This window comes from Syngnathus floridae, chromosome 2, assembly GCF_059516105.1.
Source record: "Syngnathus floridae isolate MCC-2025c chromosome 2, RoL_Sflo_1.0, whole genome shotgun sequence".
Classification (NCBI taxonomy): domain Eukaryota; kingdom Metazoa; phylum Chordata; class Actinopteri; order Syngnathiformes; family Syngnathidae; genus Syngnathus; species Syngnathus floridae.
Window position 1 is genome coordinate 26,211,641 of NC_142414.1, and position 25,172 is coordinate 26,236,812.

Genomic DNA, 25,172 nt, shown 5'->3' on the forward strand with positions numbered 1-25,172 from the left:
CCAGGGGAGGGGAGGGGAGGGGAGGGGCGAGGCTAAACGAAGAGGCGTGTCTTTATGTGTCAATCAACTCCCCTGTTTATCCATTTAAGGTAAATGGGCGGTTGAGGGGCCATTAAAGCGGCAGTGGAGCGTGGAGGGGCGGGGCTTAGCAGATTGGGCGAGCCCGATTGGCTCCGGGGCATTGTCACTCTCGGCCAATGTAGGCAGGATAGGCGCGCTATTTATGGATGGCTATATTAGATTTGGAAGAAGGACTGAGAAGCTAGTCTGCAAGCAGAAGTCGTGCGGTAAACATGTTCAGGCCGGACTGGACGTGGCCGGTATTGTTTCACTGAGTAAATATTTCATTAGTGTGAGATGCAGGATGTGAGGCTTTGCATTACACCTGCTTTATGGCGGATGTCAGAAGTAGCACTTAAAAGTATATGCAATTTGTCAAATGAGGTTCCTAACATGGTTGCATAATAACTCTTACCTGAAGCCATTTTATTTTGATCTTTTGGTTTTCGGTGACTCCAATTTTTATTGTGCTGTGTTGTGAGCCATTTTCAGAAATGCTTTTTTTTTTGTAGCTTCTGGCTAAAAGCGCCTTAAGAGTTATAGCGCCATCTGCGCTTATGATATGCTGACATCCTGCAAATGCCTTTTTATAAGGGCAAAAGATATTTTTTTTCTTCTAAAATGCCATAGGTGTGGATGCTGATACTTTCTGAGACTATAGTGGTGAAAATAAATAAATAAAATAAATGGAGGCTTTGTATTGTAAAGTCAAAGCGATATATTATGGTGACCCACCGGCATGTTACTCATGCGCTGTAAGTTGTGCGCCGGATGTGCTCGGAATGACAAAGACGCGTCTGAGTTATAAGTGATTCCGATGATTCGCTCTGTCCGTGGATGAGCGCATCAGAATTCTTGAGGTCTGTGTAATCTCATTACTGTGTGGGGGGGCATGTGATTTGTGCATGGCATTTTGGGAAGGAGCGTTTGGTTCAGATGGACGACAAAGCTCCGTCTGACATTTATCCATCTGACACAACTCACTTGGTCTCTCCTTCTTCTTGCTCTCAGTGCTCTGGCCGATATGCTGCTTTTATCCCTCCCTGTTGCTCTTTAAATCTGCTTTTATTTCTCATCCGTCTCTTACTGCCACCACCATCCCAAAGCTCATCTAGCAACCACCTTCACCAACAATCCTACATCAACGTATGCGTTCAATAGGACGAGAAGAACGATGGCGTAAAAGTGGACAATTTGTACCTGTGTCGTCTCCTTGTGTGTTTTTGTGCAAGGAAAAATAAACAGCATGTATTTTCATGGCGAGAGATTGATCTCTTCAATTGGTGGAAAAATCTACACTTACACATGGCCTGACCAACATTGATTGCTGCGGACATCCATCTGCAACAATTGCGATATACATGTGGAATTTTTTTTATTTTCGTGTGGTCCAACAGTATTATTGATAAAATTGGCCTTGATGAAAATCATAGCATTGTCATGGTAACGTTTTGCTGCAAATGAGACTTGAGAATGTGGCAGCTGAGATTTTGGCCCACACCGCTTCTCCAGAGACCTTCGTCAAATTTCGAGTTGTGCTCTTCAGAATTGTTCTCAGCCATTCTTTGGTAGCGATAGGCAAGTATACCGATACCAGGTAGTGGTATCGACGATAGTATCGGTCAAGGTATCGTATGCATGACAATCTTCCGTCTTGTGAAAATTTTATGATCAGGAAATAAAAATTGGAATAATAAAATATTGTCATTAATATCATGTCATTTTAAGGATAGTTCATTTAGATTTATTTTAAATTTATTTAAATGTATTACATTTATTTTATTTTGATATCAAGGTCTTTCTTTAAAATGAGCTGCTGTTGTTTTTTCGAAAATTTCACCTATCAAAAAGTATTTGCGAGTGACTTTTCAAGAATTGACAACCGGTACTGGTTCCGGTCTGATAAGATAAAAAAAAAAAAGTAGAGCATCAACCATTCCTAGTTTTGAGTCATCATCTCGTTGGACGACCTGCACGCTCCAAAGCGATGCTATCAAGATTGTAGCTTGAGAAGCAAGCCGGCAACGTAACTGAGTTTCTTACAGTTGACTTGTCTTTCCTTGAACCCAATACAATAAATCACTGTCATTTTCTTTCTTTCCATTTGTCCTTCCTCGCTTCCAGATTCCAGCCGACAGCAAAGAGAAGGTTGCAAAAAGATAGAAAGAAGAAATAAGTGAGTGCTATTATCCACAGGGCACGCGGCATTATATTGTCAATGCTGACATTGCTCTTACCTGGCAGGCCCTGCTTTTACTATATTAATAATGGAGCAGGCGCCATCCGTCACGAGGCTACCATGCTGCTAATCACGTCAGCCTTGTGCATATTCACCCGGCCGTCTCTCCGGTGGACGGCGAGAAAAAAAAAAAAAAAAAAAGAGCGATAAACAGTGACAGTGCGATGGAGGATGGCGAGCGGCACAGAAACGGGGGAGGACGATATCAATGTGCTGAAACACATGACAGATGCCCTTGGCCTTTTGCTGAATGGCTTCCCTGTTGGCAGGAGTTAACCAGTGTATTTAAACAGGACAAGACGAATGAGACCTCCACTCCCCCCCCTGCTCACTGAACCAGCCCATTTCTATTCCGACTCACAGTCGTTCCCCAAGCGGGAATGCTAATGCCGGCTAGCTGACATCGTCGGGCTTCACCGGAGTCACGGCGAACTTTTTCATCTCCGAGAGATGATTTGTCAAAAGTGGAAAAAGGCCGTCTTATCAAAACGCGTTCCGACTCAGACCTTGCGTCATTCACGACCGTTTCAAACTGCCTTTGCCGTGACCTTTTTCGAGAATACAGTCCGTCCGCCGTGGGCGCGGGAAAGGACATTCGGTCAAGATGAGCGAGGCCCGGTGAAATAAAGATAAAGTGGAGCAAGTCGTATGTCAGAATGGCTTCTGGCTGGGAGCCTGCTTACAGACTAACTCCTGACATCTTCTTCACGTTCGTGGAAGAGCTGTGGGAGAAGGTGAACGTGGGGGCGGACGACGAGCGAGTTAAGGAGGAGGAGTGAATTCCAGAGCGACGGGCTGACTCTGGAAAGTGATAATGAGCGCTCGGGGCTGTCTGGGGGTGCAAACTCCGAGGAGCGCAAAAAGTGGGGGAGGAAGTGATGGGAGCGGAGGGTGCAAGCCAAGGTGCACCCTCAGCTGGTTTGAGTCGGAGCCTTGCTGTTTTCCTACACGAGGAGCAAGCATCAAGGCGGCCATTAGAGGCGGCTGTTAAGTGCCAATTAGGCTAAGAGTGGGAGACGGAAAACACCCATTTGCACTTTTGCAAGCAAGCGAGCAGGAAGTGAAGCAAAAAGGGCCTTCAACCCTCTCAGGTTTCACAATCACTCTCCCTCCAGCTTGCATCTTCTCATCTCCTCTGTAAATGTTGTCACTGGCTGGCATTGAAAAATTCATGCACGCTATTATAGCAAAAAGATCAAATTGATAAGGTGGAGGTAGAAAATTAAGCACATTCATCGGAATATCTCAATTTTTTTAACCAGTGCACCAGGGGAGGTGAATGAGAAGCCAAAAAATAAATAACGGCAGCCACAAGGTCAGGAATGACATGAGTCTTTTGAAGCTATAGCAACCGTTGGCGTACAAAAGCAGCCGACCTTGCGCGTTTATGTCATGCTAATCCCAGCACCTGCGCACAATGAGACGGAGATTTTCTTTCGAATCATGCAAGAATCCAAATTGCCTTGATAAGTTGAAATAGAACAGCCTCATTGGTCGTCAGGGGAGCTAGCGGCGAGCGTTTGACATCCAGGCTCTTTCGCTCGCGGCCTGGCTAATTTCCCGAGGCTGTGCCCGCCCGCCCGCCGTCTTGTATATTCATGTGTGTACCTTCCTATCTTAATCCTAGCTATTACACGCATGGCCGGCCATGTCAAGGGGAGATTTGCTCACTCACGGTGAATGGGCCAATATTGACAGCACGCCCACCGCATCGGCGATCGGTGTAAGGGCTTAGCGCGAGCGCTGAATGCGATCGAGAGGCGAGACATCCTCGCGGGGAATCCAATGCCAGTGTCAGTCATGAAGGAGCAAAGGTGCTGATGCTGAGGAGCACAACGCATGTCGTTTGGGTCCAGGGGAAAAGTCCAATGGGTTTAATGTGACCCAATTCGGCTCAATGTAGGCCTGTGGCGCCGGAGACTGCAAAGGTGTAGAGCGTGGGTGTCAAACTCAAGGCTCGGGGGCCAGATACGGCCCGCCATATCATTCGTATTTGGCCCGCAAAGACAAATTGTTCATCATGTGTCAATACTAAAATTACAAATTGTCTTCATTTTAAAAAAAATTAGCATTCATCTATTTAAAATATTTGTATAATTATATAAATATTATAATAAATAACAATAATAAATATAATAAAATATATGTAATATATAATGTATATTATAAATAAAAAATAATGATAATACAAATATAAACATTTATATATTTTACTAGTGTCTGATTTCAAAACTAGTTATTCATCAGTTTGTTGTGTAGCCTATACTGGCCCTTTAAAGGAAACTATGACAACCACGCGGCCCGCGACAAAAATTTGTTTGACATCCCTGGTGTCGAGTAAATTGCATTCCGTCTATTTTGACCCATTTGATTTTCCTCACAGACAAAAGAAGAGAAGACAGATCAACGTGTTAGGTAAGGAAGCATCCATTGCAATTAGGCAATTTGTCAAATATTAAATTAGCGCCTCCTCACTTGATGCCACTGGAGACAGCTGCTAGCCATTAACCGCTTTGAGGTCACGTCAACTCTGTCGCGGGTCAAGCGTTTGTTTACCTTATTCCGGAGATTGGTTTGAAATTTGGTTATCGGTTCAGACCAGCTCGCAAGTTCTAGTCCACCAATTTTACAATACAGATTTTTTTTTTAAATTTGGGGCTATATTGAGCATTTCCAAGGTCAAGCTGTGATTCCATCTTCATTAAAAAGCGTGTTTGGGATCTACCGCCTGCATCAAATGAGATTTTGCGGTGATGCTCCGAGGCAGTAAGACTGACATCATCCCCGGTGACATCAGCAACTCAAGAAGCCAAACAGGGTTTACAGTGTACTTTCCAAACTTCAAGACATCATGCATAATTAAATCCGATTTGTGATGCCACGAATCAATACGTCATAAAAATACCACGTATATAGACGCCGTGACTCGGGTAAAAACGATCCATTCGGCGTGCGCAAATTCACCCCGGGCCGGTCGAGCCGGCGTGTCCGAGTCGGATGATGAAGGCCTTTCAATAGCCGCATTCAAGATGTAATTGGATTTGATGCAGAACAACAACATGAGACGGGCGAAGCCATGTGCTGCTCATATGACGCTGACCTCCGATTGTGCCATGGCCGAAGCTAGATAGTGGATCTTTTGTACGCGGCGGAGGCTGTTTACAGCGCAAGCTAACCGGTTGCGCCCTAAATGTGCAGCAAGTGATGAGGGGGAGCGTGACATGCGCCGTCATGGCGCGCAAACACAAACAAACTCCTTGTTCGCTGTTTGTTTTGCAGAAAAGCACTCGCCGTTAACAAGTAAATTACCGAGTCGGTAACATTAACACGCTCGTCCGTCGCCATTTGTCATTACCGGCCATCTCTGTGGCCAAATCTCCCTTTCCCCCCTCCCCTCCCCTCTTCGTACAGTGAGCCTCACACTTCAAACTGCTCCGAAATGAGCTCGCTCTGCCAGGCCGGCATCTCGCCAGGCCAATCATCCATCTGCAATAATAGAAATCGTCTGGCTGATGACAGACTGAGGCAATCACCGGACAGGCTGAGTGGGCTCTTCAGCGCGGCCTCTGCACCCCCGCTGCTGGTTGATAGCGGGGGACGGCCGGGGGAGGCTGGCACGGTTATCTCGTCGGTAGGCCGAGCGGATTTGGCAGCCCTGCGTTGAATACACACGGAGAGGAGGAGGAGCAGGAATAAACACAAATTAGATTTACGCATTTCTCCTATTGAGCGTGGACTTTCTCTCGGGCGCAAAAACTTGCCGTCATTTATTCCACCCTTTCCTAAAAAGTCCTTCTGGCCACTTGCATCCATCCATCCCTGCCCCTCTCCATGGTGTTTCATCTGCATGAAGAGCGGCTGGCTCCGCCTGGGCTAATTAGCTCTAATAGGAGTCATTCAGCAGGGGTTAATCAAGGATGACTTCGCAACATTACGGCCGCTGCGCTGGGTGAGACGGAGGGGGGAGGGGCTGCAACGGAGAGCTGAAGTGTCAAAACACACGCACGTATTCCTTCTCATCCTGAGGCGGCTTTTAAATTGTTGTTCAAACAACATAAGCCCACGTAAAGCCCGTACAGGACATTTCCAACACCTACAATAATAGTACCAGACAAGCAGATGTACTGTACATTCATAAAAAAAAAAATAATCATAAAATTCTTGGGTAATTGTTAAATCTGTTGCTTTCCCAATGCAATTTATAGAGAAATTTATTATAAGACTTGTGTCATTAAAAACACAACAAAAATGCAGATTTATACTTTCCATGTATTAAATGTTCATCAGTGTTTTAGGGAGAATTAATTATTTTTTCCCCCCAATGTATTTAAATGGGTGTCACTTATAGCGCCAATTTTTTTTTTTGTGGGCTATCAATCCTCAATTAGTGGGTGTCAACTATACACTACTAAATTAATCAGATGTTTAAAAACGATCTATCTATCTTCTGACCAGATCGGTGATCAATAGTGGTGTGTTATGTGTGCTACAAATACAGTTAGCATTAGCAAAAAGACACACATTGCGAATAACTGCAATTAGCGAGCAGACGGTTCCTTTTATTAGATGATCTGATTCAGCTAATTTGTGTGAATTGATGACTTCATGTAAGTTTAATTTACAAACTGGAGATCCTTGACATCATTAACCTAATGACCACCACCTTGCACACCTGCTGCTAATTAGCTGCGCCATCCCTCGCGTCATACTAAAGCAGATGCGTTAGGGGCATCACCCTCATATCTCGCGCCTGATTACTTCATTTAGAGCCTCCGATATTTGTCATGAAAGTCGCCGGTGCTTTGCAAGACAAGGCAAGGCAATGATTTGTAAAGTCTCGAGTGCTTTAAAGAGGCAAACAAATAAGGATGGAAAATAAGAAAAGATGAAACTCAAGATAAAAAGCCATTGCAAATAAAAACACCAAATTAAACAATGAAACAAGGAGTTGGCGTTTTACTTCAGTGCCCGAATACTAAGGCAATGTCTCTTATTCTAGTGCTGGTATTTAAGTGTATAAATGATGTAATATAATAAGTAAGTAAATCAATCAATAAATAAATAAATAGATGTCTCTTATTCTAGTGCTGGTATTCAAGTGTATAAATGATGTAATATAATAAGTAAGTAAATCAATAAATAAATAAATAGATATAGATAGATAGATAGATAGATAGATAGATAGATAGATAGATAGATAGATAGATAGATAGATAGATAGATAGATAGATAGATAGATAGATAGATAGATAGATAGATAGATAGATAGATAGATAGATAGATAGACAAATAAAAAAATACATAAATACATGAATAAATGAATAAATGAATAAATGAATAAATGAATAAATGAATAAATAAACAAATAAATAAATAAATAAATAAACTGATAGATAGATAGATAGATAGATAGATAGATAGATAGATAGATAGATAGATAGATAGATAGATAGATAGATAGATAGATAGATAGATAGATAGATAGATAGATAGATAAACAAATAAAAAAATACATAAATACATGAATAAATAAATGAATAAATAAATAAATAAATAAACGTTAAAAAATAAAAATAAATCCCCTTATGATACTGACATGCATCCTTATGCTACTCTTGGTAGCATGTGCACAACACAATATTGTAGACGTCTTTATGGCCTTCTATGGCCTTCTTGTGGAGACCTGCTTCCCCTCCGCACATGCACGCACACACACACACACACACACACACACACACACACACACACACACGCTCACACAGAAGCCATTACCAGTAAGGCTTGGACCATTACTCTCTGTCCAGTGTGTGTATGTGTGTGTCCGTGCTTGCGTGCGTGCATGTGTGTGTGCGCACATGAAGTCATCTGAGCATGCTCCTACCAACACTATTTGATGTGACTAGTCCATTAGACTTTCAATGGGCTCCTACGATATAATCCTGAATACACTGAGTTTTTTTTTTTTTCCGTCTCTCCACCACCGGGCTCCTCTTCGGAACAGCGCTACAGATTGCTCCTGTCACCATTGAAGCAGACAAATTTGCCCCTCATATACGCCGCATATGGGACGGTATTGTCTCGTTATGGCCCCGTTACGTCCCCCCCGTGGCAACATTAGCCAGTAGCTGTAAAAAGACCATTAGGATTCAAATCATTGCCAAGGTGGAGCGGCGACGAGCCGATGGTGACGACTGATGGCAAATTGAAGATGTAGAAAGCGTTACCAAAGGATTATGTGGAGTGATCATGCACGCAGAGAAGATACTTTGTCCATACGTAGACATCAAAACGTTTATTTACCAGCCCCGAGGGTTAATGTGTTCATTGCGTCGATAGTAGCACTGTGCATAAATTACGACCCGATTTTTTTTTTTTATAGGGGTGACACATGGAGCAATGACGAACCATGAAATTTTTTTACAGATGCTGAGCCATGAGTGTTCACGCAGCTGCCCACTTTAACTCGAAAGTCTAAATTGGCCTTAGGCAAGAATGTGAACGTGGTTTATTTGTCTATTATGGCCTGCACTTGACCGGTCAGTCGAGTGTGTGATGGACGCTGCCTCTCGGCCGGTGTCAGCTGGGATTGGTTCCAGCTCACCTGCGAACGTAACACCTACTTAAAAAAAATGTATTTCTCACTTTTGTCGTAGTCACAGTTTCCTTCTGAGGGCCATCATGTCTGTCGACGCCTTATATTATATCCATTATAGGCTACACAACAAACTGATGCTAACGTTGCTAGCAATTTCTCTATTTTACAAAATTTAATCATTTTTAATTATTTATTTTATATTGTATTTTGTAATTTTAGTATTGATGCATGAACTCCATGCACAATTTGTCTTGTTGGGCCACATAAAATGATGTGACGGGCCGCATCTGGCCCCGGGGCCTTGAGTTTGACACCTAAGCTCAAGCCGATATAAAATGGAGCAAATTCAACACAATTCTTTTCAGGATTCATCTGACTCTACTGTGTAAATCTCACTTTCTAATTTGGGTTTTGATCATGCAGATGACATTCAGTTATCAGCACGACCAACATTAAAATAAAAGATAATAATAACTGTGGTTGGATTAGGTAGAAAATGAGAACGATCCAATTGCACAAACATCCAACTATTTAAAAGCCATGAAGAAGACAGAAACCACCATGAATGGAACAAACGTCGAGTTGTTTCAAAAGCTATCATAAAAACTTCCCGCACCACAAAGAGGTTCTTTAAGAGAACCGAGTGGAAGATGTTTTCCTGATAATCTGACAAAGAGAACACTGAAGGGGCTCATTCAAACTTCTTATGTCATTATATTAGAGAAGGAAAAAGCCACTCTCACTTTTCTAAGAAGAGGAATAAAAAAACGTGCTCATTTAATTTATTGACACCGTCCCTCCCTCTTCATCTCTAAGTGTTTCACTAGCTGAAAATTGGAAATGCCCCACAAATGTGTCCTGGAAGCTTCCAAAACCAAATTGAGGTGCCATTACCCTGACGGGCAAATCACAGCGGCGGCTTGAAAAATCTGGGCCGTTCTCCCTAGTGCTCAATGATTGTCTCATCAGCGGGAGTAATTTGGGTTCCTGGTTATCGCGTCATTTCTGATGCAGACGAGGGGAGGAAAATGGGGAGAGAAGTAATTACTTCTGTTGGCAGCCGGAGAACAGATGAGGTATCGTGGAGTAATTAATAACCGGCCACTGAAGGAGATGGTCCCGCCTCGGAGAGACTCCCCGTGTTGGACCGGCAACAGGCGCCTTCCGAGACGCCGCAGAAAGAAATTAGGAAGCCGAGGAGGCGGAGGTGGAAGATGGAGCAGTGATAAAGGAGAGGGAGAAGATAGCAGATGAAGTGGATGGATTGCAAGGGGGGACAGATCGGCCTCACTTTTAATACACGTAAGAGGCAGGGGAGAAGAGATTGGAGAGGATGTAGGGGGAAATATCCCACGCTAGTCGAGCAACCGAGGCATTAACCCCCCCCCCAAAAAAGGCATGATAAGAGGCGATCAAATCGGGTACTTCTCTGGATGAAATATTGCAAAAGCTCATCTTTTACTTTTCATTTCCTCAGATGTGTTTACAGAGTAGCTTTCGGATTGCACGGCGATTGCTCCTATCTGCTCTGTCCAATCTGTTTTGTCGAATCTGCTCTGTCGAGTCATCGTAGTTTTGACGCCACCGGATAACATACCTTGGAACGGGATATTTTTGGATTGCCCAGCTATTGCTAGTATCTGCTCCGCTGAATCTGCTCTGCCGGATTTGCTCCGCCGGATCTGTTCCGCCGGATCTGCTCTGCCGAATCTGCTCCGCGGAGATGCCGCAGAGCAACATAGTACCGTATTTTCCGCACTATAAGGCGCACCTAAAAACCTCGAAATTTCTCTAAAGCCGACAGTGCGCCTTATAATCAGGTGCGCCTTATAATCAGGTGCGCCTTATATAACGACTAATTTTGAGCCACTACAGCAGGCGTATCCAAAGTCCGGCCCGTGGGCCAAATGTATATATCTTATATATGGACAAAATTTTAAAACGGGCCATAAATTGAAGGTGCGCCTTATAATCCAGTGCGCCTTATAGTGCGGAAAATACGGTACCTTCGTGTGGCTTCCACAATAGCAACCAAGTTGTTGATCCGTGCCAGTTTTTTATTTCTGCAAGCGGTATTTTGAGGTTTCTAGCAACTATCGTACAACCGAGCTCAGTCGCGACACAAAACACTTTGCCACAATATGTTGCGGTCATAAACTGTGACAAAAAAAAATGCGACAAACAGCTGTTGGCTTGGCAGAGTGCTTTGGTAGTAAAAGTGTGAGAGTACAGAAGAACCAAACCTCATTTCAGAACAATTGGTCCATCTTCGAGACTTTATTAGGAAGAACTCGATGTATATTCATGGTCATACACACCAAAAATGATGTGGTTGATGTGATCAGCCCAGGCTGTACCCATCAGATATCACCTTCTCTGTCTTGTGATCTGCACAGGATAAGTGAGATGGTTCTGTCACAGTGAAGAAGGCGCCGAGCCAAAAGGCAAAGCTCTTGATTTAGCTGTCAATCAACATTCCTTCCTTCCCAAAATCCACAGCTCAAGATTCTGAATCCAAGCGGACGATTCATATGATTCTTTGAGGCCTTCAGTAAGCTACATTCAGACCGTCAGACCATAGTGCAACATCACGTCGGGCCCGTGGAAACAAAACACGGCAGAACACGACGCAACTCGAAAGTTCCACGAACTGCAAGTTTTGATCTGCCATTTGTCAGGATTACTTGCGTTCACCACGACTAAACTTCTCCTCTGTGACAGTCCCAAAATCTGATCGTCTCAAAAAGCGACTCCATTTTATCCGTGCTGGCTTAAACATGGGAACAAAGTGTAAACGTGGCCTTAACCAAAACTTTTAACTTCCCGTTGGTTTCCTCCATCTCATATCCTACTCGCCGCGACCTTGCATATTACAACGCATCATTTATAGTTCTGGTATTAAAACTTACCCTTGTCTCGTCCGTCTATCTTCCCATTCCTATTCCGCACCATCCCTCTCTCGCCGTGCTTAATAAGATCTCCAAGGTGGGCGAGCTGGCGCTGAGCGCTGTCTGCTAGAGGGATGATCGGCGCTGGTCAAAATACAATCTTGAGTCTCGGGTGAAGTCAACAAGATGTTATCTTGACAGCTAAGATGAAGGGAGGTGATGTCTTCCTGTCTGTTTAGGGTGCGACACACACAAAAACACCCGACGCGGCGTGATCGTTATCTACCGGGAACCGTTCGTCGCTCGCTAGCTCAAATCACATGCGAGAACGTCGGCACGTGCGTATCCATTCATCACTTGACACAAGAAGAGAGATGCTATCTTTCACGCTAGTGCACAAAAACAAGACGATAGCCCAGGCAGGTAGAAGGGCCATCGCACCCATCTTTGTGAGTTATGGTGCAGAATGTCGGACGAGGGCTGCACTCTAATATGCAAAGACAATAAAGGCAGATAAAGGCGCAGACGGAGAGGAACCGAAAAGTAAATGAGTGCACTGAGGAGACGCATATTGTTACAAGCCAGCGCGAATCAATCACGCTCATCTCGCCCAGTTTATTAACAATTCAGGAAGCTGCCAGGGCTGCTTTGAGATTAATTGATTCCCGCTCAATTGGACCAAGACTATGCACCTCGGTAAAGTCTTTTTTTTTTTGCTTCATCTTGTCATCAGGTGAAGGGACAAAATGTGTATAATAGTCAGCGCTTCACTTCACAAAAGTCTTTTTTATCTGTGGTTATGAGATCAGTTCAAGGAGCAAATCACTCCCGGCACGGTTTTGGTAAGACTGCAAATGATCCCGCAGGTCGCAAAGATGATGCCAGCTGGAAGCTCGGCAACCTGAACGGGCAGAGGCGAGCGAGAATTGCTGCTGAGAACAATACAAGGGCTGCTGAATCCATCAGGTAGAACGTGTTTGTCTATCGGCTGCCAACACCTGCGGAGGGCAGCTGGCTTGGCTTGCAGGGTGCTTCACATCCTACATGTGCAGGTGGTGGGGGGGGGCCCGCTGGGGGTTACCGTGATGTTTCACATGGTGACAACATCCACACAACCTACTGATGCAACTGGGACATGGAACATAACACACACACACACACACACAAAGCGGTGGGTTTTTCCCCCATGTCAATTTTAAGCCTGAATCAAAAATTCCGATTTCAAGAACAGGCTACAGGATTGAGTTTGAGTTCTGTAATTGGTTGTTTGCATGACTCATGAGATTCGTAAAAGTCTTTACTGAAGCTCGTAAAATATGCAGATATGAAGACTACCGTAATTTCCGGACTATAAGCCGCGCCTGAATATAAACCGCACCAGCTAAAATTAGGGGAAAATGTAATATAAAATAATATAATTAATATAATATAATGTAAGCTGCTTTTTTTAAATAAAATGTCATCATTTCTACTTCCTGCATTATCAAAACAAATCATTTTACGATATCGTAAAAATCATGAAAAATCTAAAGATAAGTCGCACTGGACTACAAGGCGCAGGGTTCAAAGCTTCTGCAAAAGGTAGCGACTTATAGTCCGGAAATTACGGTATATTTACTGGAGTCAAGGTCATACATTTGTGTTTTTCATCTGAGTCTAAAAATGAAATCTGAAATCTGTTTTTGATTCAAAACAAATAAACCGTCACCATGGTAACAAATGCTTGCCGCGCCATTGACCAAAGTAGTCTATGAAGTGTTTATAGTCCACTAAACTTTGGACAGACACGCTCGGAAATATTTTTCAATCCTAAACGTAAACGCACAATACATCATCTTTAAAATAATACCTTATTCTGTGTATCGTAAAAACAATCAATAAGATTTCATTTGACTATTTGATGTGTTAGCGTTATTAAACTGCCATTGATTTCAGGGCGGCTAGCTCTTACCGACAATGTGAGGGCTGGCTGAGCGGGTCTCCGAGGCGGCTAAATCAAAGGTTGCAGCTTGTTATCAGCTTTCATATGCAGCTAGAGGATCATGGCTATGTAATGCAATAAAAATGGAGCTCGGAGGGAGAGCCAGGATGGTATTACTATTGGTGCGCTGGGTAAGCCCGGCAGCCTCAGGAACATAACTTATTCACGTACTCGTGTATACATGTCGGAAAATAAGACGTAGAAGGCCAACGGCCAAAGGTAAACATACGCGTGTAAATGCCCGGTACGATAACCGTCAAACGTCACATGTATTTTTAAACTTTTAATCCCGGTGATTTATAAAGTTTTTTTTAAATTCCGAGCAATGCGGTGATGGATGGAATGTAAGCAGCCCGACGTGTTTCATCAAACGCTCTCCGCTTGTCATGTCTGGAGAACAAAGACTTCCGCGTGGCATCTCACCTTTGGGACGGTGGCGTCTTCAATAATTCAGTGGCTCCGGTCCTGCCGAGAGTGCTTGGCAGTGACCGATGAGAATGGAGAGTAGGCTCGGGAAGTCACAGCCCAGCCCCCCCCTTCTCTTGTTTGTCCAAAAAGAAAGTAGGGAGGGTAAAGAAAGAAAGAAAAGACCATTGAAGGGCTTTATATCAAAAAATTGATCAAATATAATAATAAAATAATAAATAAAATATGAAGATATTCAAAACCTTATACATCTTTTTGATACTGTCTCCAAAAATTTTAATCTGGTAACAATTGAGGATCCAAAAAGCACATTATCAATTAATCGATCAATGTCGAGCCTTACAATCTTGAAGATGTTCACTCATCCACACAGCTACCGATGGTCAACTCCAGACTCAAAGTTGCATCATTTTCAAAAGGTATACATCAAAACTTTTCTCACTTTTGAAATTCCCATTGCACAATTTGTCGATTCACTGCGGTTGACTCGATCATCCAACCATACGACGTACGCTGGCCAAATTATGGCACCTGTCCCTCCCCAGAAGCTGTGCACCAAATTTCTTGAGGGATGAGTAAAATTGATGAGAAAAAAATGGTGGAGGGATGAGTAGAATTGATGAGACAAAAACAGGACGCCATTTTTCTCTTTCAACAATATAGTGAGAAAATCCAATTTGCCAAACATCTTTTCCCGAGAGATGTTTTTTTCCCGCACATTGAGTCGGCTCTACGTGAGCCATTCAAGTCATGCTGTTGAAACTGTGTAATAACTTTTTGAAAAGTCGCAGTACACCCCGAGCAGTCGCTTTTGTCATTTTCTTTGGGGTTCAATGACAAGTTGAAGCCCAGGTCACGTTAGAAGAAATCAAGAGCGGAAGGTGAATTCCCTCCAGGTGGTGTGTTCTGCCGTGAACTAAAGTTCAACCCTTGACTGCTGCTCGACAAGCGATGGCGGTCGGGACGACAGACGCAGCAGGAATGGCTTAACCGAGACCAAAGGAGGTTGGCCATTTAATGGCCACTGGTGAGGATCAAATCCAGTGGGGTGTGTGTGGAACACACACAAAATGGCCGCCGGGGACATCGACAAATCAAAGCACAGCTTGAGACATTTAAAAAAAAAAATGGCCGCCGGGGCAATGCACGATTTGAGTCATTTAAAAAAATGTTTTCCTTTGACCACGTGTAAGAGCCTCAAATGAAATTTATTCTATGTATTCATTCAGACTCCCATTTTGTCGCCGACGGCCCAACGTAAGTTTCACCTCTGATACATTTATGCGTCGTCGTTTTAACAAAGTCAGGAAAGTGGCGGCGGTCCTGCGCGACATGTCAACCGCGTCGCTTCAGGCATCGTTAGCCAATTCCGGGCGGAGGAAGGGAGATGGGAAACAACAACAAAAATAGGAGCGCATAAAGGAGGCAAGGGAGGAGGAGGAAGGCAAGAGGAGGACGGCCGTAATTTGCAGGGTAATAACAAAGCGGTGATGGGAGCCGCGGCAAACAGTGTGATTAAAACGACATTATCGCCGCTCGGCTTCAAAATACGGCTTTCGGATTTGAGAAAGGTAAAACTCAATTTGCACTCAAGGTTATTTTGAAAAGTTCCTGCCAGACAAGCATGACCCGTTCAAATTGATCCCTTGAAAGTTTTAAGATCATTTGATGCAAGAGTCGCTCGGTCAGTCGGTCGGTGTTATTGCCCAGAGCTTTCGTTTGCAGCAGAAAATGGAGATTATGACTCATTTTGGAGAGACTCCGCCATATTGTGCATATTGCGATGACCTTTTTGGCGACGTATGTGCCCTTCGTGTCTCGGTCCAGATCTGCATGAGACATAAAACAGATAAAACAAGCAGAGGAGCTATTTTCTCCTGTGCTGTTGTCTCAGCAGAGAGCAAAGGAAGCAGCGTGTTCTAAATAGCTCATTAACTTTTGATGACCAGCTCCTTTGGCTGTAGATCTTGAAAGCAAACAGGAGCCAGAATCCTTATGGCTATTGATTCAGCAAGCACCCCCCCACCCCCACCGCAACTCCCCCCCACCCCCCCACCCCTCCCTCGCGCATCCCGACAAGGGCTACTTGACAACTTCAAATTATTCATGCGGAGCAAACTAAGCATTGGTGAAAGACCCGATGTGTTCGATTGGGTTTGGGTTTTTCCGAGTTGAACTCGAGGTAGTAAGAATTACTGAATTGTATGCAAATTGGGATTATCATTATTATTATTGGTTGTACTGTGTTCATTTTGTTTTCACTTGTCAATTATTTAACTGGTTCTTTTATCACAAACAAGATATTTAGGACCATAACTTCCTCGTAATAGTTGAAGTTGAAGCGTAGCGATGAAGGCGGAAGTACAAGCCGAAACATGTCAGGTAATTCAACCTAAATATCTTGTTTGTGATAAAAGAAACAGTTAAATATTATTATTATTATTATTATCTATAATGCGCATTGTTGCCATTATTTTTATTATTTTTATTTATTATCTACAATGCACATCGTTACTATTACATCGTGTTTGTTCGTGATTGTGTTAGCGATGCAGATAAGCTAGCTAAATCTGTGACCACCGCTGGAGGCTACACACTAGCGAGATTGAGTATTTTACCAAGGCCTCAATGATCACATATCACTATTATCACAAGAACCACAATAAATAGCAAAATAATTCATCCAGTGTTAGATCTGTTTGTATTTCCATCTGTTTGTTAGCTAGCCGGCTACTTCCTGGTTCATTAAGGATGATGGAGGATGGTGGAGCCATAGTGAAAAAAGATAAAATCTCAACCTCCATCTTTTGTGCTCACGTTCTGCTTCAGCTCCGTTTTGAAAGAATTCATTTATTTTCCATTTTCTTCGGCTGTTAGCAAGGAAGCGCGTTGTCTATGACGCCATATGTGCGCCTGAGGGGAAAGCACCAATCTCCACTTTTAAAGTCGCACCTTGAACAGCTCAAAGGCCAGCCGGCGTCATGTCTGAGTCTGATAGTGCCGCTCACTGACTCAACCTATATTTGACGCGGCGTTTTCAGCGTAGCGTTCCGCGCGCTGCCAGGAGAGAAAGGCGGCTACGGCAAGGAGAGCGCTGATAAGGTACGGCTGCTTATGTCCGGGCTCGGTGCGGCTGAGATAGGGCGACGGGAAGTCAAGTGTGACCATTTTCTTCCTCCATCTTGGTGCCACAGGCCTTCAAGTCCGTGGTCAGCCTCAGCACACTTGCGTTATCTGCTACAATACTGATTGCGTCTTGCTCATGTTCAGATTTACGTACGAATGCCACCTTTGCCGTCAGCGTTCAATAAATGTTACAGTAAAAAAAAGGAAGAGATGTTAAAGCTCTGATTTACTTGTCATCTACAGTGGCTTAAAAATAAATGGATTTTTTTTTCCCCCATCTCCTAAAGTTCTGTCTTGGCTATCACACTGAGAATCTCCCTCATCTTTCTGGCAAGATGTCTCATTGCCGAAAAGTCATTTTGATGCTCAAGAGGAGAATGTGATCTTTGGGTTCTCTCATCTTTCCAATCCGGCAGAGGAGGAGGACACTTCCACTACATCTCACTCATCTCCAGTGGCAGCTTTGATTCTCCAGCCCCTTCACTGCTGATTTTGCATAATCACGGCGTAATGAAGTTGGCGGCGGCCCCGGCGCGCCGCATGCTAGCTTACGCTAATATGCCCTAAATGGCTGAGAGGAGGTTCCACGAGAGAGGCGGTAGAAGGACTGCGAGTCGCAAAGGTGTTAAGTCGCCGACATGGCAGCCACATTTATTAGAAACACAATTACACAGGTGCACAGGGGCATACCGGACTCCACAATGATTTCTCCATTCTCCAGTCGGTGGAGCGACTAATTTCCTCAGCAGCTTAGTACTTATAGACTGTTCTGTCGGTGGCCTCGTGTGAGCGAGCGAGCGAGCGAGGGCAATGTATCGCATGCTTGTTTCTGTATCATGCGGTGCAGTCAGGAAAAGCATTCAGACTCCCTTTCACTTTTGTTATGCTACAGCCTTGAGCTATAAAGTTTTCTTTCATTTTTTTTCCACCCTGCATCAAGATACAATAGAGATTGACAAAGCCAACACATTGAAATGTTGTGCTGAATTCTGCCGAAATTTCCCAACAATGTCTAATTTATGACACCTCACTGAAGATCAAGCGGAGATTTTTTTCATGCTTTAGCTCAACCTGTTTTTCTATTAAGCTATTGAGCTACAAAAAAAAAATGGTTTAATTACACCAAAATGACAATTTCCACACACAGAGTGAAGAGCTGCAAGATCTTACAGCTTCTCATCACGCACGCACTTGACACAAGGGCAAGGAACGACCCGATAGATTCGACTCGAGCCAATTGGCTCAACTCCGCCCCCTGCCCTTCGACCGGCTCCTCCCATTAATGGCGATGTACGACGCATACAGATCTGACCATTCCTATTTGTATTGTCGATGCACCTAGCTAGCTTGTACGCTTGCCAAGTGCTTAGCGCGGGGTTGCAAATATCCATCTTCTTCTCGTTTGGCTGTCAACACGTACTCCTCGTCATCGTACGGCCTCGCATCTCTCACATCACACGGGAAGGAAAACGCTCCCCGAAGAGTGTTTTATTTTTTAATAGCTGGGTGATGCCTGCAGTCATCCAACAAACTGTTTGGTCTCCAGCAGCTAGCGGCTCACCATTTTTTTTTTTTCCACCTCCCCCCCTGCCCATCCTTATCAACCTTTGGGTCTGCGTGCACCCTTAATGAAAGCATCATGCCCGAAGGTCTGTCTCAGCGCCGTAATGTATGGTTGAGTGTTGAGGCCTATTTGCCGTTATAACACTCAAGTCTAATCAGAGGATGGGCCACTTTGAGAGTGTTTGGAGAAACCACTTGTGCCCACAGGCAATCAACACCTCATCACTCTTATGTGCAGAGAAGAGGGCAGGAGGCGCCGAGCAGTGAAGAGTGCAATTTCACCTCCTCGTCTTCCCCTTTGTTCTTTGGTTGGACCCCCTCCCTGTTCTTTCCTATCACACATTTTCTCCAGCTAATTTTGTTAAGTTAAATAAAGCGCCGTTTCCACCCGAGAGCGGAAATCCCGTTGAGCTCGTCGGAGTACAGTTTAGTGCAGAACGTGACCCAATAACAAGGAATCAGAAACAGTAAACTAATAAAAAGTGTCACCTCTACGAATAGAAATACAATCAAAAGTTTGGGGTCACCCAGGCAAATGGTATTTTCCATGAAAAGTAACATAATTGCACGAGGGGTTTCAAGGGTTTTCAAGGGTTTTCCAATCATCCAATTAGGCTTATAACGCAATTAGCAAACAAAATGGACTATTAGAACACTGGAGGGATGGTTGCTGGAAATGAGAATTTATCCATCAATGTAGATATTAAAAATAAAAAACCAGCTAGAATAGTCATTTAAGAATGTATCATTGATTAGTTTAATCCTCATTGAAAAAATAGCAATTTAATGAAAAAATACTGAAGTTTCTAAGTGACCCTAAACTTTTGAACGGTAATGCTTCAGAGAGCTTTGAGAATAATTGTCAATTTGTTTTTTTATATGAGACTGCTTGTGATCTAGGGCTATATAAATAAACTTTAAGAAAAAAAATGTACAACCAATGCGGTTCTGATTTATCTGAGCTAGCACGATTTACTTACTCGATGTGTAGGAGTCCGACTGACTTCACCTACAAAACTTTCCACTAACATGAAAAAAAAGCTACGCTCGATTTTTGGAAGCGCCATTTTTAAGTGCGACGTCGACACATTTGTTGGACCGAGGCTTCCATTCCGTCTCCAGGACGCCGATCCTCCTGTCAAGACAGGCAGAGCGAAAGAAACCGTGGGAGGGAGTTGAAAAGAGACGCAGGCGGAGATGCACTAACGAGCCTCGGGAGGTAGACGTTTACCTGCCTGCCTCCGCCATGCGCGGACTAGCACGTCACGCTAGCAGACAGCCGCTCCATCACTGCCAAGTGGCAAATTCAGAGGAAACGGTGCCGCAAAACTCCAAATCCCTTTTTTGAGGCAAACACTCGGGGAAAGTCTTTCATTTTGACGACAAGCAGAATCAACAGACTCGTTTCATCCGAGTGAGATGAAGGAAGAACAACAAAGCGCTTTCTCTTCTCCATCTCGTCGCCGCAAAGAGAAAGCGGAATGTGGCGGATCAATCAAGGTGGAAAGCGATTTGAGCGTTCCGGTTTCAAGTCAACACGTAACAGATGAAGACGTTTTGTCTGGGCTCGCTCCGCCGAGCAGAACTTTCCACCTACTCGGCCTCACTTTGGTGATTCACGACCCCCTCCGCCCCTTCTCTTGACTGGCACATTAATCAAAGGCGTGCTCGGCTGTTATGGTCAAGTGCCTCTTTGTGTCAAAAGCATCGATTTTATAGTTTCGTAGTTGTTGGGCAAACAACAAGTCAGACGGCACACGATTACTGCTGCAAACGATCGGCAGATTCCACGATTCCTTTCTGTGTCTTCCTGTCGATACGACCTGGTCGTCGCCGTGTTTTGTTTTTACTCGACTATTGCATTATTCAAACCGCACCACATGAAGGATTGTTATTCTTTACAGTTTTATGCGCTACACAAAAAAAAGCTCCGCCCCCTCCTCTAATTAGAAAGCCAGTTCCACTCTTCCGTCATGATCTGCACATATCAGGGGCCTTTTTTTTTTTTTTTTTTTACGATCTCTCAGTGCGAGACGTCTCCATTGGGTGCCCTTTCTCGTACACGCGATTGAAAATGTTCTCGCATCCTTTTAGTCGTAATTAGTGGAACGTTGGCCTGAAAATGTGCCGAGTGTGTGGTGAGGGGGGAAAGCCGTTTTTTGTGTTCTTGGACTGCCTTCATTCCTTTCTGTGTGTTTCTAGAGATTGCTTTTGCTTTTTGATGCTTGGTAGAAGGTGTGGGATGGTGAGAGTTGCATCACCTTTCATCCAGCGGATGCTTTGATAAAGGGATGAGCTTCCATGAACATCATCAACAGATGCATTTTTAACACGGAGCGAGTAAAATCATAAAAGCTGCCTCTTCATTTTTAAATTGAAGCCAAACTGTGTAATAGAAAAAAACGACACTGGCAAGATTCTAAGACGCCAACGACTTAGAGGCACAAGACTGCTCTGCATTTTTTCTTTCAAATGGATGGACATTATTAATAATTAGCATTTTGCAAATGAGCCAAATATGCAAAAGTGATCTTTAAAGCACTGTGACCTTTGCACGCGTGTAGCATGCATGTGCATGGTAGGGGGTGAGCACAAAGGAGTCATGTTGAACGTGTCCTTGCATGGAGATCCGTCAGACTCAATGTTTGGCCACTGAGATTCAAGGTTGTTCCTCAACTTGGCGAATTCTGAATAATCACTATATTTTTCGTTAGTTAGTTTCATTATATTTTTTATTTTTTGAATTTTATTTTATTTTATATTTATTAATTTTTTTGTCTTTATTTATTTATTTATTTATTTATTTATTCCACCTACCCCCAAATAAGGCAAACTACTAGAACAAATCAAAACACTAAATTAACCCAGTTAAAAAAAAAAAAAAAAAAAAAAATCAATGGACGGTCAATGTCACCAAGAAATATAAAGAAACACAAAAACTCCCAACATGGTGTAAACAAAACTAAATAGCAGCAAACTAACACGATAACAAGCTACACTTGACGGAGCTGAGTTAAACTTGAAAACAAAACAGGCAAGCAGGACATAAAGAAGAAAAGAAAACAAGACATGAAGAAAAAAAGAAACAAAATATAACAACTACAACATTGCGTCCATTTTATGAAGCGACTATTAAAAAAGAGAGAGCGAGGAAAACACTTACCTTCATGCAGCTTTTATTTCCCCTGCCTGAAGCCACCAACTGGCTAATTTAACTCTTGCTTGGTTAATTTCACACTTGGTGGGTGGCCACACAACCAACAATCTATATCCAAACAATCAAAAATACATTTTGTGGCACCCCAAATTTTTCCTCGTGTCACTTCAGGTGACATTTTCGTCCTCCAATGTGCACAACAGTCGAAAATGGCGATGTCATAAATTCAAGCACGGTGGCCTTGACGTCGCAAAAAGCAGCCGTCTCTCATCATTGCTTACAAAGTTGTCACACACTTCAACACTTTCTCCTGACTTGCTTGGTGACATTGGCGGAGATACAGACTGAATATTAGAAGGAGGAGGAGGGGGTAATAAAACACTCAAATGTCACTAAACGTCCTTGCCGCCGCATCCTCCAAGACAAGCCTCGCTACTAAATATTGGACTGTTGGGAATTTGTGAATCACAGAAAAACATTTGGAAACAAGATGGAGGTGCGCCAGCGTGTTCAGGTGCGCCGGGGTTGTCCCTTTATGGCTTTTTTTTTTTTCTGCATACGATGATCACAGCAAGCTGTGCGCTCTGACATGAAATTTATGGGACTCTATTAAGTGGGGGGATACAGGAAGGAAAACTATAAAAATTAAAGTTATAACAGCAATATCATCCTTTTTTTTTAAAAAATCTCAGCTCACCATATCCCAGCGCGGCTGTTCCGTCCCGGCTCGTTTTTATGTTTACAAGGACGTATACGGCAATTGTGACTTACGACCAACAATTGCCTCGCGATTTGTTAGCCGAAAGGCTTTTGGTTCCAGCTCGCGTCGAGATAAATATTGATTGGGTCGAGCCTGCGAGGAAACAATCGTGGGGTGACCACGCCCCAAAGTTGCGCACCTGATCTGAGCCGCATGGAGAGGAAAAGAGCTTAAGGGGGTCTATCAGCGTTGTACATGATATTGTCTTCTTTTCAAGACTCTTGTGCGCCTCTGTCAACATGATGGATCATGTTTGAGGCTTGGTTCTCGCGGGAGTCATCTACTGTCTGCGCTGTCAACTGCGGAATGAGCGAGAGACAAGCGGACGGACGTGGGGCGGACGCGTTTCTCATTACAGCCCAATCCTGCAGGGGGGGGAGGAGAGAGGGGCGGGGGGGGTGCTGAGCGAGAACAATTTGGAGTTCTTGCTTGAAAGACTCATCTGGCACTACTATTCCGGGAAAAGCCACATTCAGTCAAGGCTTCTCTCGCCTCTGGGAACTCATTATCTCCCCAGACGTGCTCGCTCTCGCAACACTGAGTCACTTTTGTGACATTGGCTGCAGAAATGTGTCCCGTGGTCGACATACTTTGGGATTAGAGCAGGCTTGAAGTTATACTTGGGTTAGATATCATCATTGAAATGTTCTGCACTTCAGGGGAAAAAAAGACACAAGAATATTTGAACGGCAACAGGTGCGGAGATGTAGATGTCACACGAGGGTTTCCGTAGTGTCACCTGATGTAAAAAATATGGAGAAAAAAAGTGATTTGTACTAATAAAGTGTTCCTAATGCTGTGACCTTCAGTAGAGGTCACAGGCCTGCATCACAAGCTAGAGAAAAGGTTGATAACAAACTAAATCCAATAGGAATATTGCTTTTCATTGATTTTTTTCCCCCTAGCGTTCAGTAATACATACACACAATTCAGGTGTGTGTGTGTGTGTGTGTGTATGTCGATCATAGGTGTCAAACTCGAGGCCCGGGGGCCAGATACGGCCCACCACATCATTTTTTTTGTGGCCCGTTGCATCGACTTCCTTAAAATGACAAATTGTCTTCACTTTTCAAAAATAAAAATATTGCTAGCAATTTTTATTACCATTCATCTTTTTAAAATTTTTGAACAGTTTTATTAGTCTCTGATTTCAAAACTAGTTGTTCATCAGTTTGTTGTGTCACCTACACTACCGTATTTTCCGCACTATAAGGCGTACCTAAAAACCTCCAATTTTCTCAAAAGCCGACAGTGCGCCTTATAATCAGGTGCGTCTCATATATGGACCAATATTGAGCCACTACAGCAGGCGTGTCCAAAGTCCGGTCCGCGAACCAAATGTATACATCTTATATATGGACAAAGTTTTAAAATGGGCCATTCATTGAAGGTGCGCCTTATAATCCGGCGCCCCTTATATATGGACAAAGTTTTAAAATGGGCCATTCATTGAAGGAGCACCTTATAATCCGGTGCGCCTTATAGTGTGGAAAATACGGTATATAAAATATGAGGCGCTGACAGTCATCATGGAAAACTATGACTACAATGCGGCCCGCGACAAAAAGGAGTTTGACACCCATCTACACTGTCGATGCATGAACACATGATGGATAAAAGAAACAATGATTGGCTGTTGACGTTTGCTTTTATTGTGAATCCAAATCAAAGCGTTTCAAGATATGTAGGCGACATAGGACAATAACACACACACACTCGGCACTCCACCAGTCACCACAATGAGCGGCCTAAGCCAGTTATTTGTTAAATGCCACCGTTACTACTTCAGTGTGCCTAATTGGATTTCCGTTCCCGCTAAAAATCGTCAACCGTTAAAGGTGGGTCATATTTACGTGCAATGTTACTTGGTCTCGAGGGCCATCAATTAAATGTGAATGAGCAGGTGGTTGCATTTCGAAACGGATGACATACAAAAAGTAAATCCCGATTATATTTCAGATTTCATTCCCAAATTACATTTTGATCTGATGCACAATTGAAAAGGAAAAACATTTTTAGGTGAGTCAAATTGACAACAATTTGATAAATAGCCTTTTTTTTCCATCTTATTTACGACGTGGGTTCACGTGACTTGTTTTTACTTGCTATGTGCTACAAGCCAAGTCATTAACTCAAATACAATTGGAACGTGTTTCAACAAAAACCTGCTTTGATTCTTGCGGTTATGGCGGCACGCAAAGGCAGGAAAAAAAAAAATCACAATCCCCCCCTGTGGTGTCACCTTATGAGAAGACTCAGGACCTCTCGATTCCGAATCATAATCTGAAACTGTCGGGATAAGAAGGGATTTAATGATTCGGCAGATTTTAATGGCTTGCTTTGATTCAGCATTAACATAATATGATACACTTCAGTG

General features: G+C 43.5%; 1 long non-coding RNA gene across 1 annotated transcript; it reads right to left on the bottom strand.

Annotated features, from left to right (window-relative positions):
* Positions 1 to 11,156: 11,156 nt before the first annotated feature.
* LOC148402861 (uncharacterized) lies at positions 11,157 to 22,884 on the bottom strand. Its single transcript, XR_015857109.1, has 4 exons — positions 22,733 to 22,884; positions 14,187 to 14,304; positions 11,804 to 12,013; positions 11,157 to 11,282 (listed from the first exon to the last, which is right to left on the bottom strand). It is a non-coding gene; the product is annotated as an uncharacterized LOC148402861 (long non-coding RNA).
* Between the last annotated feature and the right edge of the window lie 2,288 nt (positions 22,885 to 25,172).